Genomic DNA, 18,409 nt, shown 5'->3' with positions numbered 1-18,409 from the left:
CTATTTATAAAAACTTAAGAGAACAATCACAACAAATAACAAACTTTGATACATAGCTATATAAATAATAAGGAATACTAAACGACAAAATCTAAGCAATACATTAATGATTAGCCATAAATTATTATTTTCTCTTGAGGTTAGATAAAATTCGTCTTTTGTAAACACCTCTATTATCTCTCTCTATTTCAATTTTGGCAATATCTACTAATAAATTAATGATGTGACAAATGCATCCCGAAATAATTTATCAATAATCCCACAAATGTCCTTTTTAACAAAAAAAAAAAGTTGTAAAAAAATTAAACCAAAAAATTGTATTAACGAGATTTAAATTTTATGCAACTTATTTCAAACACTTCTAATATATTAAAAATTTAAAATTTTATTTAAATTCAACTTATTTTATTAAAATTTTGCCTAAACAAGTTAAAAAATAAACTATAATCATCAAAAAAATTATTTATAATTATTTATTTTATTATGTGAGTTACTCGTCTAATATATTTGAAAATGTAAATTTAAAGAAACAAAAATCAATAGATAAACTTTACACATAAATATTTAATTTTGTGAAGAAAAATGGATAAAATAGAATTATTATTTTTTCCTTAACGAGAAAAAGATATACAAAATAAAAAAGGAAATTGATGAGAAATAGTTAAATATGATATTAATTATAAGAAAATTTTATATATGTTTTGGTTAATACATTATATAATTAATTTATCTTGATGAAAAATAAAATGTTATATTAAAAGATGATGGAATAAATTTAAACATGTTACATATACATAATTATCATATAATTCATATGAAATTATATGAATCATGTATATTTGAGATGACTGTTTTTGTGAGGTTTTCGATATTTGTGCTCTCAATTATGTCAGGGGAGATAAATCGTAGTTTAGACTTTTGAGTTTTACGTAGATCGATGATCGAACTCGTAATTTATTGGATTGACACCAACATATTACTCATCCAACAACTTGATTTATGTATTGGGAGCATGAATCATATATACTTTATTAATACGGATGAGTAATATGATATTTTCTTAATTTTTGTTAAAAGATATTGACAAAATTAAAATATAAAGGATAATAAAGGTATTTCAAAAACATAAAGTTGTAATCATGAATTTTACTTAAGCTCGAAAGGAAATAATAGGGGTGTTCGCGGTACGGTTTGGCCGATCTGAATCATTTTTAGCACGCCAAATCGCTAGTGCAGTTTTTCAACCAAATCGGACCGCGGTCTGGTTTGGTGTGATTTATCGCAGTTTGAAATGCTATTTAAAATCACTAAAAAATATATTTAAAAATAGTAAATAAAGACACAAATATTGATAAATAAAGACAATTAAATGTAAATAAATAAGAGTAAAAAATAAATAGAATGGGCTGCCAATTATTAGATTTTTATAATAATATTTTTTTTATTATTTTTTTGGGCGGTTTGGCTTAAAACCGAACCGCAAACTGTCCAAACCGCAAACCGCGCGGTTTGGATAGAATCCAAACCATTTTCGACCGCAAAAAAAAAAAATCGATAGGATCGATTTGGTTCGGTTCGGTTTGACCGATTTTCGCGGTGTACCGATTTTTTTGAACACCCTAAGAAATAATAATCTCTCTCTCTATCTATCTATAGATAAAATTTTAAAATTTTTTAGACTTAGATGTGAAATGGTCAAGATAAGATTATAAAATATTCTAAAATTTTTATCAAACTGTTTGTTAAATTCTTTATAATGCACTAAAGGCCATATATATGTATCATTTTTATCTTATTTGTAAAGTTTAATATATGCTTATTCGAGGAGAGATAAGTGCATTTAGAAAATACTCAATAAGAAGTCAAGTAACATTTTTTCAATAGTCAATAGATAAATTTAATAACTACATTGAAAATGACAAAACTCTAAAACTGCGTTCTATTTATTTTTCAATTTTCAGTTTTGAGTTTTAAATTTATTTTTAGTTTTCTATTTTGGTAGTCTATTTTTAAAAAATTGAAATACGTTCTCTTTGTTATTTTAAAAAACTATTTCTCAAAATAGAAAATTAGAAAACATGTTTTTTTTGAAATTTTGAAAATATTTTTTAATAATATTTTATTTTATAATTTGATTATTCAATAAATTAAAAATATTTAATATTAATATATTATTAAAAATATATATACATTTTTAAGTTAATGAATTTTGTATTATTTTTTTCCATTATAATAATAAAATATGAATAAATAAATATATTTTGAGTTTAAAGTTTATTTTGAATGAAAACACTCAAAAAATAATTTTTTATTGTTTTAAGTTTTCTTTATATATTTTTTTATTTTCAAAAATATAATTTTAAAAATAGCAAAGAGAACGCGTTTTAATTATTTTAAAAAATTAAAAACTAAAATTGACTTAAAAATAGCAAAGAGAACGCAGCCTAAATGTTTTGCATATCTTATCTTCTTTCGATTTATATCTTAATTAAGAAACACTATCTTAATATAAAAAGAAAAGAAAAAAAAAGAGAATAAGAAAACCAATTGTGTTACAAGTAATGTATTACTTTTTTGGCGACAGAATTTTCGTCCCAAAAATAAAAACTAGCTAGCTGCATTAGGGTTTGACAAAAACCTAACAAAAAAGATAATAATATGATTTATTGTCACCAGCTGATAACCAAAACATAGCCATTGAATTTATAAGCGACAAGCAGATGTTTTGTCACGAAATATATTCTTCCTCAAATATATATATATATATATATATATGTAGCGGCTAAATGTTTAAAGAAAAAAGAAAATATTTTTACAAAGACTTCAATATTACAATTATTATTTTCAAATTACAATTTTGACCATTTTTTATATGAATTTTGAGAAAAAAATGCAAATAATTTTTTGTACAAAAATATTGTCAGAATATTGACATTTTTTATATGTTATTAAAAGTCAGAAGAAAATCTTTTATTTTATTTTTGGTTAAAAAAAATAGAATCAAGCAACCTAGCTAGCTGATGCCTTAAGATTCAGTGAAATTATAATTATTGATAATTTAATTTTAAAAATGGTAAAAAACTCTAATTTAATTAAAAAATAAACAATTTAACCATTTTACCTGTTAATTTAATAAACTATATATTTTATAAATAAAACGTATTGTAGTATTTTCTTAATCTTCATATGAGAGCACCAAGTTTATCAAAATTTCTAAAATTTATTTATTCAAAATTATATAATTGCATATATAAATTAATTAAGTAGTATTTGTTAATTAAGATATGAGGTGAAAAAGATAAGATATGTGAAATATTCTGAACTTTTTAACGTGTTTATTAAATTTATCTGAAAAACTCCTCACATGACTTCTTATTTGACTTTTTACGAATTAATTTATTTGGCACTTACTCTAGATAAATTTATTCAAAATTTTACACGTAAATTACTCATATACTCTTTGTATAAAAGCTTCACCCATTTTTTTTCTCACATGTTCATCTTCTTCCTTGCCACCAAATCATTCAGCTACCAATCTTCCTTGCTATTGAACCATCGATTGAACGACCCCTAGCTCATCGATCTTCCTCGCCACCGCACCATTCGATGACCTCCTACTCATCGATCTTTCTCGCCACTGAGCAATCCGACCACCGCTGAACTCATTTTTCTCATTCGTTTCACCATTCAACAATGTAATACCCTAAGTTCTATGAATAAATTTAATTCAATAAAGTATGTAATATGATATATATATATATATATGCTTAGTTTAATATGATAGGTAATTAATTCAGGTGTATGCCAGAAATTAATTTATTAAGTGTGTGTATAGATAATTAATTTATATAAGTATAAGTAAGTAAATATGTAAATATAAGTATATAATTAAGTATTTAAGTATATATGAAAATAAATACATGAAAATAAATATATACATAGCTTACGGTATATAATTTGGTATATATGTATGTATGTAATCTTGTAAGTATATATATATGATATGCATATATATATATATCCGTATATATGTAATAATAATAATAAAAATTCAAAAAATTTAGATTTTTGCAAAAGCAGCGCGCGGCCAAAGCATGGCCGCGCCTGCAAATGACGATCAGGGAGTGGGGGGGCCATTAATGGTCGAGATGACCGGCGGTATGGCTTCCCGGCCATGTGGGGTTTCGATTGGACGTTCGTGGCAGGATTTTAGGCTATAAATAGCCGAGTTCGCGCAAGCCCACTCATCCGAAAAATTCAAAGCTTAGATCAAGTGCTTGGGTGAGTGCTTGGGTGAGTGTTTGAGAGATTTGTGAGTGGGCTCTTGGTCTTTGAGTCGTGGGCATCGTTTTTTGTCATTTTAGTGGCTAACGGAGCAACCAGGAGGGAGAATCGAAGCTCGTCGGAAAAGTCGCGATTCGCCGGAGCCGAGCATTTAAACACAAAATCGAGGTATTTTGAGTTATTTTTCCTCAATTTTGATGCTATATTTGGGTTCAGGAGGTCGAGATTTAGGGGGAGGGAAGCTTCTTTCGAAGCTTGGGGCAACCGAGGCATCGCCAGCGACGAAATGGCCGCCGGAGAAGATGGCTGCAATCAGGCACGTGGTGGCACGCGCCCGCGAGTGGGAAGAAGGCGCATGCCTTCCACGCGCCCGCTAGAAAGAAAAGAAAAGAAAAGAAATAAAATAAAATAAAAATAAAAGAGATAAAATTTTGTAAATTTTTTTATTAAATCTAGAATGTTGTTTATGATTTATTTTGTGAAGAAATTTCTGGAAATGCTAAATTTATTAATTATTTAAGTAGATTTTTCTATTATGAAAATAAAGAAAAAATAAGATTTTAATTCAGAAAATTCTAAGGAAATTTCAGAATGTTAGAAGTATTATTTAAGAAATATTAGTGAAGAGAAATTGAATAAAATGAAAAATTAGATAATTATTATGTAATAAGTATATATTTAGCTATTAAAAAAAATAATAAGAATTTAAGTTGAAAATTCCCAGAGAAATTCCAGAATAATAGAAACATTATATAAGAGATATTGGTGAAGGTAAATTTTTTTGAGATACTAGATAATTTTATGCAATTCTTGAAGAAATAAGATTTAGAAATAAAGAGAAATTATGAAAATTATGAAAAATAGTAGAATAATATAAGTTTAATGTCTAGGAGTCTTTTGAGGGTGAGAAGTAGCCGCTCGACACGAATTTCGAGACTGACACGTCTTTCGAGGCGACGTACCTGTAAGTGTACCCTTTTGAACTTAGTGCAGTTATAAATGTTTAATTTCAGAAATGCTTTTATCATATTGACATGCTATGATGTGAACCCAACACGTAGATTGCATCGATGACATGATCGTGAAATGGATAAATTCACGTTGATATTGATTGGTCACACGCATATGAGGTCGTAGGGAGTACGAACTGGCACTACTGTCTTACCAAGGGTGAACCCATACACCCCGGCTTCAATAGAGGTGGCCGTTAAAATGGTAGGCGGTATGAGGGTGCAGTTGACGCCTATGAGGTAAGACATTGCATGCACGCACGACATTGCATTATGCCCCCTTACTTAGATGATTCATCATCTAACTTGGGAGCGATTTAATGAGAAGTACTTTCCCCTAAATTTGAGAATAAAAAAGAAAAGAGAATTCATGGAGTTAACACAGACCGGGGACACGAGTGTCGCCCAATATGAAGATGCTTTTAGCCGATTGATCCGGTATATGCCCATTTATGAAGGAGACGAAAGGATTAAGGCTCAAAAGTTTTGGGGGGGGCTGAACCTGAAACTTCAGAGGGCGTTGAGTAATATAAATACTTAGTCCTACTCAGAAGTGGTGCTGCAAGCTTTTACCACTGAGGCCAACCTAAGCCGAATCGAGGTTATCCAAGGAGAAAGTTAATAAAGGAACAGTCATAAAGCAGGCAAGAAATTGGAACCCCAAAGGCCAAAGTTCAAACCTAGTACTCCATGCCAGAGATGTCAAAAGCAACACCATGAAAAGCCGTGCCGATTTGGAATGAAGGGTTGTTACAATTGCGGGGAGGAAGGTCATCTCAATCAAAACTGCCCAAAGAAGGGAATCACTTGTTACAACTGCCAGCAGACTGGTCATTTTGTAAAGGACTGTTGTAACGACCCGATCAAGCGATAGGAAGGACTGGAACAACTTACCTTAATGGGCTTACGCGAACTTCTCAGGGGGGTCACCCATCCCTGGATTACCCCAGGTTAAGCACGCTTAACTTGGGAGTTCTTTGCCAACATTCAGCTCAAAAGGTATCCAGCTGGTGTTGTTTCCTTTCTTACACTATCCTCGATATATACTAACTTCTCTGGGCTCTCGAGGTTTTATATTCTCCCCCCCTTAAGCACATGACGTCCTCGTCATGCGACCTTACAACCAGTCCTAAATCTCCCCCCTTGCATGGTCGATGTGGGATTCGCCTAAGGTACCTACACGCACCCCCCATAGGGGCCTACACACACCCCGCTCGGGACTCAGCCTCCTCGTTGAGGTTTGCCCCACCACTGCGCTCAGAGGCTCGGGAGTCGGCTCTGATACCACCTGTAACGACCCGATCGAGCGATAGGAAGGACCGAAACATCTTACCCTGATGGGCCTACGCGAACTTCCCAAGGGGGTCACCATCCCTAGATTACCCCAGGTTAAGCACACTTAACTTGGGAGTTCTTTGCCAACATTCAGCCCAAAAGGTATCCAGCTGGTGTTGTTTCATTTCTTACACTATCCTCGATATATACTAACTTCTCTGGGCTCTCGGGGTATTACATTCTCCCCCTTAAGCACATGACGTCATCGTCATGCGACCTTTAAACCGGTCCCAGATCTCTCATCGCTTGCATGGCTAATGTGGGATTCGCCTAAGGTGCCTACACACACCCCCCATAGGGGCCTACACCCCCCCTCGAGACTCAGCTTCCTCGCTGAGGTTTGCCCCACTACCGCGCTCAAAGGCTCGGGGGTCGGCTCTGATACCACCTGTAACGACCCTATCGAGCGATAGGAATGACCGCAACAACTAACCCTGATGGGCCTACGCGAACTTCCCATGGGGGTCACCCATCCCTGGATTACCCCAGGTTAAGCACGCTTAACTTGGGAGTTCTTTGCCAACATTCAGCCCAAAAGGTATCCAACTGGTGTGATAGAATTAAGCTGATGTGTTACACACTAAGAGGGGGGTGAATTGGTATATAAAAAAATTTCTTTTGAGAAGTGAAAATACTTTCGTATAAAAGGAATAAAAGTGTAATCTTATCAATAAAGAAGAACAAAGTCAAAAGTGCAAGGATGCAAAAATAAAAGAGAAAGGATGAAGGGCAGTGAAGACACAGATTTATAATGGTTCAGCCTTCCAAGCTTAGTCCACTACCTTAGCTATCCACTAATGATTTTTAAACCAATATCACTATCAAACCCCTACTCAATATGAGCAGGTCCTCTAGTGCTTGACTAGGCAGTGTACAACCTCAACCTCCCAATTTAATGGGCCTCTAGCTACTGCTAGGAAAAAATACAAAAAATGAAATAGAGAATCTAAGAGTTACAACTCTTAGTTACAATTTCTCTCTTTAAATAAATGATCGAGGCTTAAAAAATAATAGAACAGTAAGTTATCAAAGCCTCTAAAATGGAATTACAAAGTGAAAATTAAAAGCTTGATGTAACTGTGAAGGCATGGTAGATAAAGATATTCAATGATTTTCCAGCGACCTTTAATGCATCTTCAACCATCTATTTATAGTTGACGGTGAGCACATTTGAATTTTGGACTGTTGTGGGTGGTTGGCAAGCATTTAATGCGCCAAAAACTAGCCGTTATAAGTTTCTGTGAAACACATAGTCGACAGAGAAAATAGGTTAGTCGACTATTTTATCAATTAAAGCTAAGCATAGTCGACAGACAGAAAGTGATAGTCGACTATCTTTTAATACAAAAATCTCATAGTCGACAGATACAAGAGTATAGTAGATAGATGTGAAAATATGAAGAAAATTTTGAATTTACAGAACAAAAATAGTCGACATATGAAAAACCATAGTCAACTATCCTTATTTGATAGTCGACAGATTAAGAAATAGTTGACAGATGCCTCACATAGTCGACAGATCAAACCAGCATAGTCGATTATCCTTATACATAGTCGACTATCCTTAACAGCATAGTTGACTATTCTAAAGCATAGTCAACAAAATGAAACACATAGTCGACTATCCTTTTGAAAACATAGAAAACTTTAACAAATCCTCATTTTGATCTTTTTGGAAGCAAGTTGAGATCTTCAAAAGTTTATTTTAAAACAAATCATTCTCAAAACTTATAGCCATTTATCATTCATATAGATTTTCATATCTTGCTTCCAAACTTATATACTTAAAAATTCATTTTCTCATTCATATAATCCTCATAGTCTAAATTGATTTTCATATAGTCATTTATCAAAACCATTTCATTACTAAGAGTAAAATATCATGGTGTTGTTTCCTTTCTTACACTATCCTCGATATATACTAACTTTTCTGTGCTCTCGGGGTTTTACAACTGTCCTAAGCCGCAATTGGCAAGTCAACCTCAAGGGACGACCGGAAATGCTAGAGTTCAACAGGGAAGGGTGTTTCATCTGACACGACAAGATACGGTAGAAGACCCAGCCGTAATTGAAGGTACCATGCTATTATCTGGTATTCCCATGCATGCATTAATAGATTCAGGTGCAAGTGACTCATTCATTTCGCATGCATTTGCTAAAGTATTAGGAGACAAACCAGAAAATTTGAATTGTCGCATGATTGTCACAACCCCAATAGGGAAGTCTCTAGAAACTTCATCAGGATACAAAAATAGAAAGATTCGGATATGAGAGGTTGAGTTCCTGGTGGATTTAATCATTCTAGAATTTCAAGATTTTGACGTGATCCTAGGAATGGACTTCCTGACCAAGTACAATGCGACATTGGACTGTAAAGCTAAAACAGTCTGTCTTAGGAGTAGGGACTTGAACGTCAAGTTTCAAGGGAAAGTGATAGGAGGTGGATCTCGGCTCTAAAAGCTGAGAAATTATTACGACAAGGAGCACGAGGATACTTGTCTTGTGTCCTAGAGAAAGGCACGGAGCCGTTGAAGATCGAGGAAGTGCGAATCGTCAGAAAGTTCAGAGATTCGTTTCCCGACGAATTGCCTGGATTGCCACCTAAGCGAGAGATCGAGTTTACAATAGAAATCGTGCCAGGGCAAGACTGATTTCGATACCCCCGTATAAAATGGCCCCTGCAGAGTTAAGGGAATTAAAGACCCAATTACAAGAGTTGCTGGACAAAGGATTCATAAGACCAAGTATGTCGCCATGGGGAGCACCAGTACTCTTTGTTAAGAAAAAGGATGGGAGCCTGAGAATGTGTATCGACTATCGACAGTTAAACAAGATAACGGTCAAGAATAAGTATCCACTCCCTAAAATCGAGGAGCTGTTTGACCAGTTACAAGGAGCAAAAGTTTTCTCGAAAATCGATTTGAGATCAGGGTACTACCAACTGAGAATCAAGGTAGAAGATGTACCCAAGACAGCTTTTCGTTCTCGATACGAGCACTACGAATTTCTAGTAATGCCATTCGGACTGACTAACGCCCCAGCAGCTTTTATGGATACCATGAATCGAGTCTTCAGGCTATTCTTGGATAAGTATGTGATCCTGTTTATAGACGACATATTGATATACTCTCCCTCAGAGGAAAAGCATGAGACACACTTGAGAGTGGTCTTACAAACATTGCAGGAACATAAGTTGTATGCCAAATTTTCGAAATGCGAATTTTGGTTGTACAAGGTGGCATTCTTGGGGCATGTAATATCGGCCGAAGGAATATCGGTCAACCCGACCAAGATAGTAGCTGTGTCAAATTGGAAGCAACCTCGGTCGGTTACTGAAATCAAGAGCTTCTTGGGATTAGCCGGGTACTATAGGAAGTTCATGGAATGGTTTTTCAAGATTGCAACACCCCTCACCAAGTTAACTCAAAAGGGGCTGAAGTTCGACTGGAGTAAGCGGTGCGAAGAAAGTTTTCAGACACTTAAGGATAAGCTGACAACCGCTTCAGTACTAGCTATGCCAAATGGATCAGGAGGATTCATGGTCTACACTGACGCCTCGAGAAACGGTTTAGGGTGTGTGCTGATGCAACACGGTAGGGTCATTGCCTATGGATCTCGGCAGCTCAAGAACCACGAGCGGAACTACCTGACTCACGATTTGGAGTTGGCTGCAGTGGTGTTTGCCTTAAAGATTTGGAGGCATTATTTATATGGCGAGAAGTTCGAAATTTTTACTGATCACAAGAGTCTGCAATATGTCTTCTCGCAAAAAGAATTAAACATGAGGCAACGGAGATGAATGGAGCTGTTAAAAGACTACGACTGTACTATTCAATACCATCCCGATAAAGCTAATGTCGTAGCAGATGCCCTAAGTAGGAAAGAAACTCCTTGTATGGCCGGAATGATGATGGCAGAGTGGAAGCTAGTTGAAGCTTTCAGCTTAATGACGGTAGGAGTAGTTTTCCGAGGAAAATCAGCCTACGCAGCCAGTCTCACGCTGCAACCAGAGTTAAAGGATCAGATACGACAAGCCTACTCAGAAGACTCTCGAATAAAAATGTGGGTTGACGAACTCGGGCAAGCAAAGAAACCAGAATTTGAGGTAAGAGAAAACATCCTTCGTTTTCAAGGGAGAATATATGTACCTCGGGTGAGGGAGTTACGGCAAGCAATTTTGGGAGAAGCTCACCGATCTAGATATTCGATACACCCCGGCGCCACCAAGATGTACCAAGACTTGAGGGCTGTGTACTGGTGGCCAGGAATGAAGAAAAGCGTGGCAATATACGTAAGTTAATGCGACACGTGTCAGAGAATCAAGTCGAGCATCAGAAGCCAGGTGGAAGTTTGCAACCGTTAGAAATTTCGGAGTGGAAGTGAGAACACATTACGATGGATTTCGTAACTGGGTTGTTAAGAAGTCCTAAGGGAAATGATGCTATCTGGGTGATAGTTGACAGACTATCTAAGTCTGCTCATTTCTTGGCCATGAAAGTAAGCCAACCAATCAACAAATTAGCTCAACAGTATGTAAATGAGATTGTCAGGTTACATGGAGTACCTGTAAGCATTGTGTCAGACCGCGACCCGAGGTTCACTTCTAGGTTTTGGGGAAGTCTGCAAGAGAGTTTAGGTACTCAACTCAGGTTAAGTACAACCTATCATCCCCAGACAGATGGACAATCAGAAAGAGCCATTCAAACCTTAGAAGACATGCTACGAGCTTGTGCTATTGATTTTCCAGGTAGCTGGGAGGAGCATTTGCCATTAGTAGAATTCACTTACAATAACAGCTACCACAATAGCATTGGGATGTCACCCTACAAAGCCCTGTACGGACGAAAATGTAGATCCTCGATATGCTGGACCGAGGTAGGTGAACATCAAATTTTGGGACCCGAGATAGTTCAGAAAACAACAGAGAAGATAAAAATCATTCAAGAAAGAATTAAGGAAGCTTAGAATTGCCAGAAGTCCTACGCAGATATAAGAAGAAGAAAATTGGAGTTCCAAGTAGGCGACAAAGTATACCTAAAGGTATCTCCACTAAGAATGGTGACTAGAAGCAACAAGAAAAAAGGCAAGTTAAGCCCCCGGTATATAAGACCATACGATATAGTGGAGAAAATTGGGTCAGTTGCTTATCGACTTGCACTATCGGTAGCCCTGTCAAACCTCCATGATGTGTTTCATGTATCGCAACTCTGTAAGCACGGGCCAGATCCCTCCCAGGTAATGCCAGTTGAGACTATCGAGATTCTAGAAAATCTTTCGTACATTGAGAAACCGATAAACATTTTGGATCGTAGAGATCAAGTTCTAAGAAATAAGTCAATTCCCCTGGTGCAAGTTTTATGGAGAAACCCGGTAAGTGAAGAGATAATTTGGGAGCGAGAAGAAAACATGAAGGTCAATTATCCATACCTATTCGAAGACCCCATACTTAGAATGAGCGAATAATCAAATTTCGAGAACGAAATTTTTGTAAGGAAGAATGTAATACCCTAAGTTCTATGAATAAATTTAATTCAATAAAGTATGTAATATGATATATATATATGCTTAGTTTAATATGATAGGTAATTAATTCAGGTGTATGCCATAAATTAATTTATTAAGTGTGTGTATAGATAATTAATTTATATAAGTATAAGTAAGTAAATATGTAAATATAAGTATATAATTAAGTATTTAAGTATATATGAAAATAAATACATGAAAATAAATATATACATAGCTTACTGTATATAATTTGGTATGTATGTATGTAATCTTGTAAGTATATATATATGATATGCATATATATATCCGTATATATGTAATAATAATAATAAAAATTCAAAAAATTTAGATTTTTGCAAAAGCAGCGCGCGGCCAGAGCATGGCCGCGCCTGCAAATGACGATCAGGGAGTGGGGGGGGCCATTAATGGTCGAGATGACCGGCGGTATGGCTTCCCGGCTACATGGGGTTTCGATTGGACGTTCGCGGCAGGGTTTTAGGCTATAAATAATCGAGTTCGCGCAAGCCCACTCATCCAAAAAATTCAAAGCTTAGATCGAGTGCTTGGGTGGGTGTTTGAGAGATTTGTGAGTGGGCTCTTGGTCTTTGAGTCGTGGGGATCGTTTCTGGTCATTTTGGTGGCTAACGGAGCAGCCAGGAGGGAGAATCGAAGCTCATCGGAAAAGTCGCGATTCGCCGGAACTGAGCATTCAAACACAAAATCGAGGTATTTTGAGTTATTTCCCCTCAATTTTGATGCTATATTTGGGTTCGGGAGGTCGAGATTTAGGGGGAGGGAACCTTCTTTCGAAGCTTGGGGCAGTCGAGGCATCGCCGGCGGCGAAATGGCCGCCGGAGAAAACGACTGCAATCGGGCGCGTGGTGGCACGTGCCCGCGAGTGGGAAGAAGGCGCGTGCCTTCCACGCGCCCGTCAGAAAAAAAAGAAAATAAAATAAATAAAAGAAAATAAAAATAAAAGAGATAAAATTTTGTAAATTTTTTTATTAAATCTAGAATGTTATTTATGATTTATTTTGTGAAAAAATTTCTAGAAATGCTAAATTTATTAATTATTTAAGTAGATTTTTCTATTATGAAAGTAAAGAAAAAATAAGATTTTAATTCAGAAAATTCCAAGGAAATTTTAGAATGTTAGAAGTATTATTTAAGAAATATTAGTGAAGAGAAATTGAATAAAATGAAAGATTAGATAATTATTATGTAATAAGTATATATTTAGCTATTAAAAAAAATAATAAGAATTTAAGTTGAAAATTCCCAGGAAAATTCCAAAATAATAGAAACATTATATAAGAGATATTGGTGAAGGTAAATTTTTTTGAGATACTAGATAATTTTATGCAATTCTTGAAGAAATAAAATTTAGAAATAAAGTGAAATTATGAAAATTATGGAAAATAGTAGAATAATATATGTTTAATGTCTAGGAGTCTTTGAGGGCGAGAAGTAGCCGCTCGACACGAATTTTGAGACTGACACGTCTTTCGAGGCGACGTACCTGTAAGTGTACCGTTTTGAACTTAGTGCAGTTATAAATGTTTAATTTCAGAAATGCTTTTATCATATTTACACGCTGTGATGTGAACCCAACACGTAGATTGCATCGATGACATGATCATGAAATGCATATATTCACGTTGATATTGATTGGTCACACACATATGAGGCCGTAGAGAGTACGAACTGGCACTACTGTCTTACCAAGGGTGCACCCATACACCCTGACTTCAATAGAGGTGGACGCTAAAATGATAGGCAGTATGAGGGTGCAGTTGACGCCTACGAGGTAAGACATTGCATGCACGCACGACATTGCATTATGCCCCATTACTTAGATGATTCATCATCTAACTTGGGTTCGCCCTGGAACATTCAACGTTCCAGTCGAGACTTGCAGAGATGATTCTGAAATCGGTGATGAACAGTGACGCGAGATGTCAAAATGCGAATAAATGTACCATGTTATGTTGTAATATGGATAGTTTAAGAATTGTGTACATTGTATTATCATCAAACGCTTATGTATTAACGTTGTAATAAATGCCAAGTCCAGTTATTATTATGCCTTATCATGAGCAGGTTCGATTCAGCTTCCGCTTGTAATTATTTTTCTAGCATAGATATCTCGTCTAACACTAAATACGATCTTAAGAAATTTCGGGATAGTGAAAAAATATATATATATATAGTCCAAAATTCCTAAGACATAACACGCCTGAGAATGTGGGCTGTTACAAACAAGCTGGTGGTCTGCTTTTTCCCCCTTGTCTTCACCATTTGGCAACCCTTGCTCACCGATCTTCCTCGCCACCTTAATCATCTGGCTGTTGTTGGTTTTCTTTTCCTCTTGGCTTCACCGTCTGGCGATCATTGGTCTTCCTTCTTGGCTTTACTGTCTGGCAACCATGCTCACAAATCTCCTCATTTCTTTCACCATCCCTTGTAGATTCCTTTCACTTATTTTTAAATTATTTTATTCAATTTTATATGTTATTATCAAATATAAAAATATGTTTTGACAACTTTTAATTATCTAAGTGGAATTATTGTAATTCTACCAATAATTATTTCTACCCTCTTAGTCTTTTTAGAATTTATTTTTGAACATGAATTTAAAAAATAAAATACTATTTTTAATTTTTATTTTTTAACAATTCGTATTAATCATAAAACACTATTTTAATTATAAATTTATTGTCGGTGTTAACATATAATTTTGAATTAATTTGGTAATAGGGGTATTTTAGTAAAAAAAATCCTTATCTTGGTACTTATCATATACATTTAATAAACATATAAAAAGAAAAATTACAATTCTCAATAGATTTCAAAAAATTTAACAAAGAAATCTTAAAATTTTCGCATTCTTATCTTGATTAAAAAAAATTTAAAACTTATTTTGATACAATTTTATCTTATTTATTTTAATAAATGATATCTTAGAGATGAAGCAAAGATTGAAGGGAAAAAATCACTAAGATAAGTGCATGAGATGATCACACACGGACGGACAAACTTTGATTTGACATTAAATGATATTTGTAATACCCCAAAAGTTTAGAGAAATGTAGTATGTATCGATGATAAATAAGGAAGAAAATAACACCAGGTGTATATCTTTTGGGCTGAATGTTAGCAAAGAACTCCCGGATTAAGCGTGCTTGAGTTGGGGAAACTCAAAGATGGGTGACCCCCTGGAAAGTTTGAGTAAACCCATCAGGGTAAGTTGTTCTGGTCTTTCATATTGCTCGATGCGAGATGTTACAGATGATATTAGAGCCGACCCCCGAGCCTCCAAGCACGATGGTTGGGTAAACCTTAGCAAGGACGCTGGGTCCTTAGGGGGGTGCGTGTAGGCACCTTAGGAGAATTTCACATCGACCATGCAAAGGGAGAGATCTGAGATTGATTATAAGGTCGCATGAGGAGAATGTTATGTGCTAAAGGGAGGAGAATGTAATATCTCAAGAGTCTAGAGAAGTGTAATATATATCGAGAATAAATAAGGAAGGAAATAACACCAGCTATATATTTTTTAGACTGAATATTGTTAAAAAACTCCCTGGTTACGCATATTTGAGGTGGGGAAGCTCAAGAATGGGTGATTGTCTGGAAAGTTTGCGTAGGCCCATCAGGATAAGTTATTCTGATCCTTCCTATCACTCGACTGGGGATGTTACAATATTAATCATTATTAATTAAGTAAAATACTTATTAAATCACTTAAAATCCAAAAAGATTAAAGAAATTTATAAGGATGTATATATATAAATATATGTGTCAGTGTTGTTTTGATGTAATGCTGCTGGGCGATGAGCAAAAGGGTTTTTTCACATTCCCATGATTCAAAAGCAACATACCACTGAGTGATCTGAGACTCACGCACAGATGAACAGAACACAACAGAAAGTGGACCCGATCGAACGATTAGGTAATGGAGAAGAAAACAAGTGGAATATACGTTGGGAGAAAGACAAGACAGAATTTTTGGTAGCTGCTGTGGACTGTGGAGTGGACCCTTTCATATTTGGTAAGCTCCAAAGAACAAACCCCTCTCGAAACAGTCCAAATTAACCCCAGAGCGCCAGAACCAAAACAAAAACTCCAGGCGCAGTATATAGTAGTGAATCAGATATCATCGTCGTCGACTGGAAATCGCCATTTTATTTTGGCATCTGCATGCACACATCAGTGTTATGATCACTACCTTTGCATGCCATGTCATGCCAATCTATACTTGCGAGAGAGAGAGAGAGACCCATTTAGATACGCGTCTCCACCACCACCACCCCCATGGTCCGTCGTCGTCGTCATCGTACATATTATATATATTCTGCAAGCCTCTCTCCCGGAGAGTGACGATCACGCGCCTCCTTGGACCTCCCAAACGGGAAAAGAACCCCGACGCACCAGACCCTTGACGGGAAGATGCAGATTCCGCCGCCGGGCGTGAGTTCCATTCCTGCGCGTGGAGTCACGCTCCACAGTGTGGTATCACGCGCCGCCGCGGGCAGACGGGTGGGGTAGAGAGAGCAGACCCCACCGAGACCTTTTGGGGGAAAAATGCGGTTTCGTACAATGGGTTTACCCTCTGTGCCGTCATGAAAATGGTGTTTTTCATGGTTCCGTGTGTTGCCCGATTGAAAATTTGGAGGATGAGAGAGAGAGGGGTGGGTAGGTACGTCTGACCGTGTATGATGCGTCCATCGCCACAACCATGCAAAAAAACTGGTGAGTCTTGGGTCTGAGCGAGCCTGCCAGAATGTCAGTAGGGTTAGAGTAGCTGTAGCTACCAGTGACGTAGTTTGGCGTGCATGAATTGAAATTCCATACACTCTCTATATAATTAATGATAATATATATATATATTATTTCAGTAGTTGAACGAGTAGTAGTGTTTGGACTCTGGGGGCAAGCAAGCAAGCTAGAGAGCTCCAGTAGTACTGGCTGGGTTTGGACTTTTGCTGATTTCTCTATAGCTTGCTGCTTCGCGCGGCGCGCCCTGATAATATATATATATATATATATATATTGTCTTGTACATGGCGGCTTATATCCGCGTGCGCGCGCGCCCGCAGAGAGAGAGAGAGAGATTGTATATATATTTATATATAGAGGGAGTGAATATTAATTGCTTCATGGTTGCATCAGCAGCAAATGAAGCAGCTGGGAGTGGTATCTTCTGAGAATTGGTGGTACAGGTACACTATCAGAGCCCCATCATTGTCTCAATAATCAGCGATCCAGCCGCTGTACGTACTACTCATGAAGGCGAAAACAAAGATAGAGATAGAGATACTGCTGTGATGAGCAGTGCTCTCTCTCTCTCTCTGAGCCATATAGATAGATAGGAACGACGGCACGTTGGCACCTTCCTTCCCTGTTCAATGCTTATGTCACCTTTTACTCATATTTTGTCCTAATTGATGGTCACATTGGATACTGGGAAAGGGTAAAATGTTTAATTATTGTCTTAATTTTAACAACTATTTGTAATTGTTTAAATTAAAGTAATTAATATATATATTAAACATTTTATCAAATGAAACCGCCAATTTTAAAGCTCTAAATCACTATGCCTCAATATCATTATTGTTTGATAGATAAGTGAACCAAACAAATTAATTTGTTCATTTCAGTTTGATTTTTTTTTTTCCAATTTAGTTAATTTGATTTTAATTTTATCTTTTCAAAATTTATTGACATTAATTTGAGTTATATTGGGCTAAACTATGGAGGCTCATTAATTTGGGTTGGATTGGATTTAATTATGGGCCGACTTGGAGATTGGGCCAGCCTGATATACGCAACCATTGGGCCTCACCCGGCATTCTTGTCTTTTCGGCTGCTCTGTAATCATTTTCAAATCCAAATAAAGCTGAATTTTGTTGGTTTTGGGGTAATTTTTTTATAAGGTTTTGTTAAACTAAGGTGATATAAGGCCTCTCCACTCATAATCCCTATCTCATCCTTTATTATATTATAAATAACTCACCTCTTATTTTTTATTTTATTTTAAAAATAATGCGTGTTCCAATTACACTTCCGATTCTCTTTTTTTATTTCACTTCTTATTTTATTTATTTATTTATTAATAAACTTTAATTTTATTTATTTTACCTTACTTATAATTTTTACTATTATAAAAAATTAATAAACACATACGTAAATAAATAATCAAATACACACATACACATGATCAATAATCAAATACATATATATATATATGCACAAACTCAATAATCTAATACACA

The sequence above is a fragment of the Diospyros lotus genome, chromosome 1 (genome assembly GCF_014633365.1).
Source record: "Diospyros lotus cultivar Yz01 chromosome 1, ASM1463336v1, whole genome shotgun sequence".
In the NCBI taxonomy this organism is placed as follows: domain Eukaryota; kingdom Viridiplantae; phylum Streptophyta; class Magnoliopsida; order Ericales; family Ebenaceae; genus Diospyros; species Diospyros lotus.
This window is presented reverse-complemented; position numbering follows the sequence as displayed.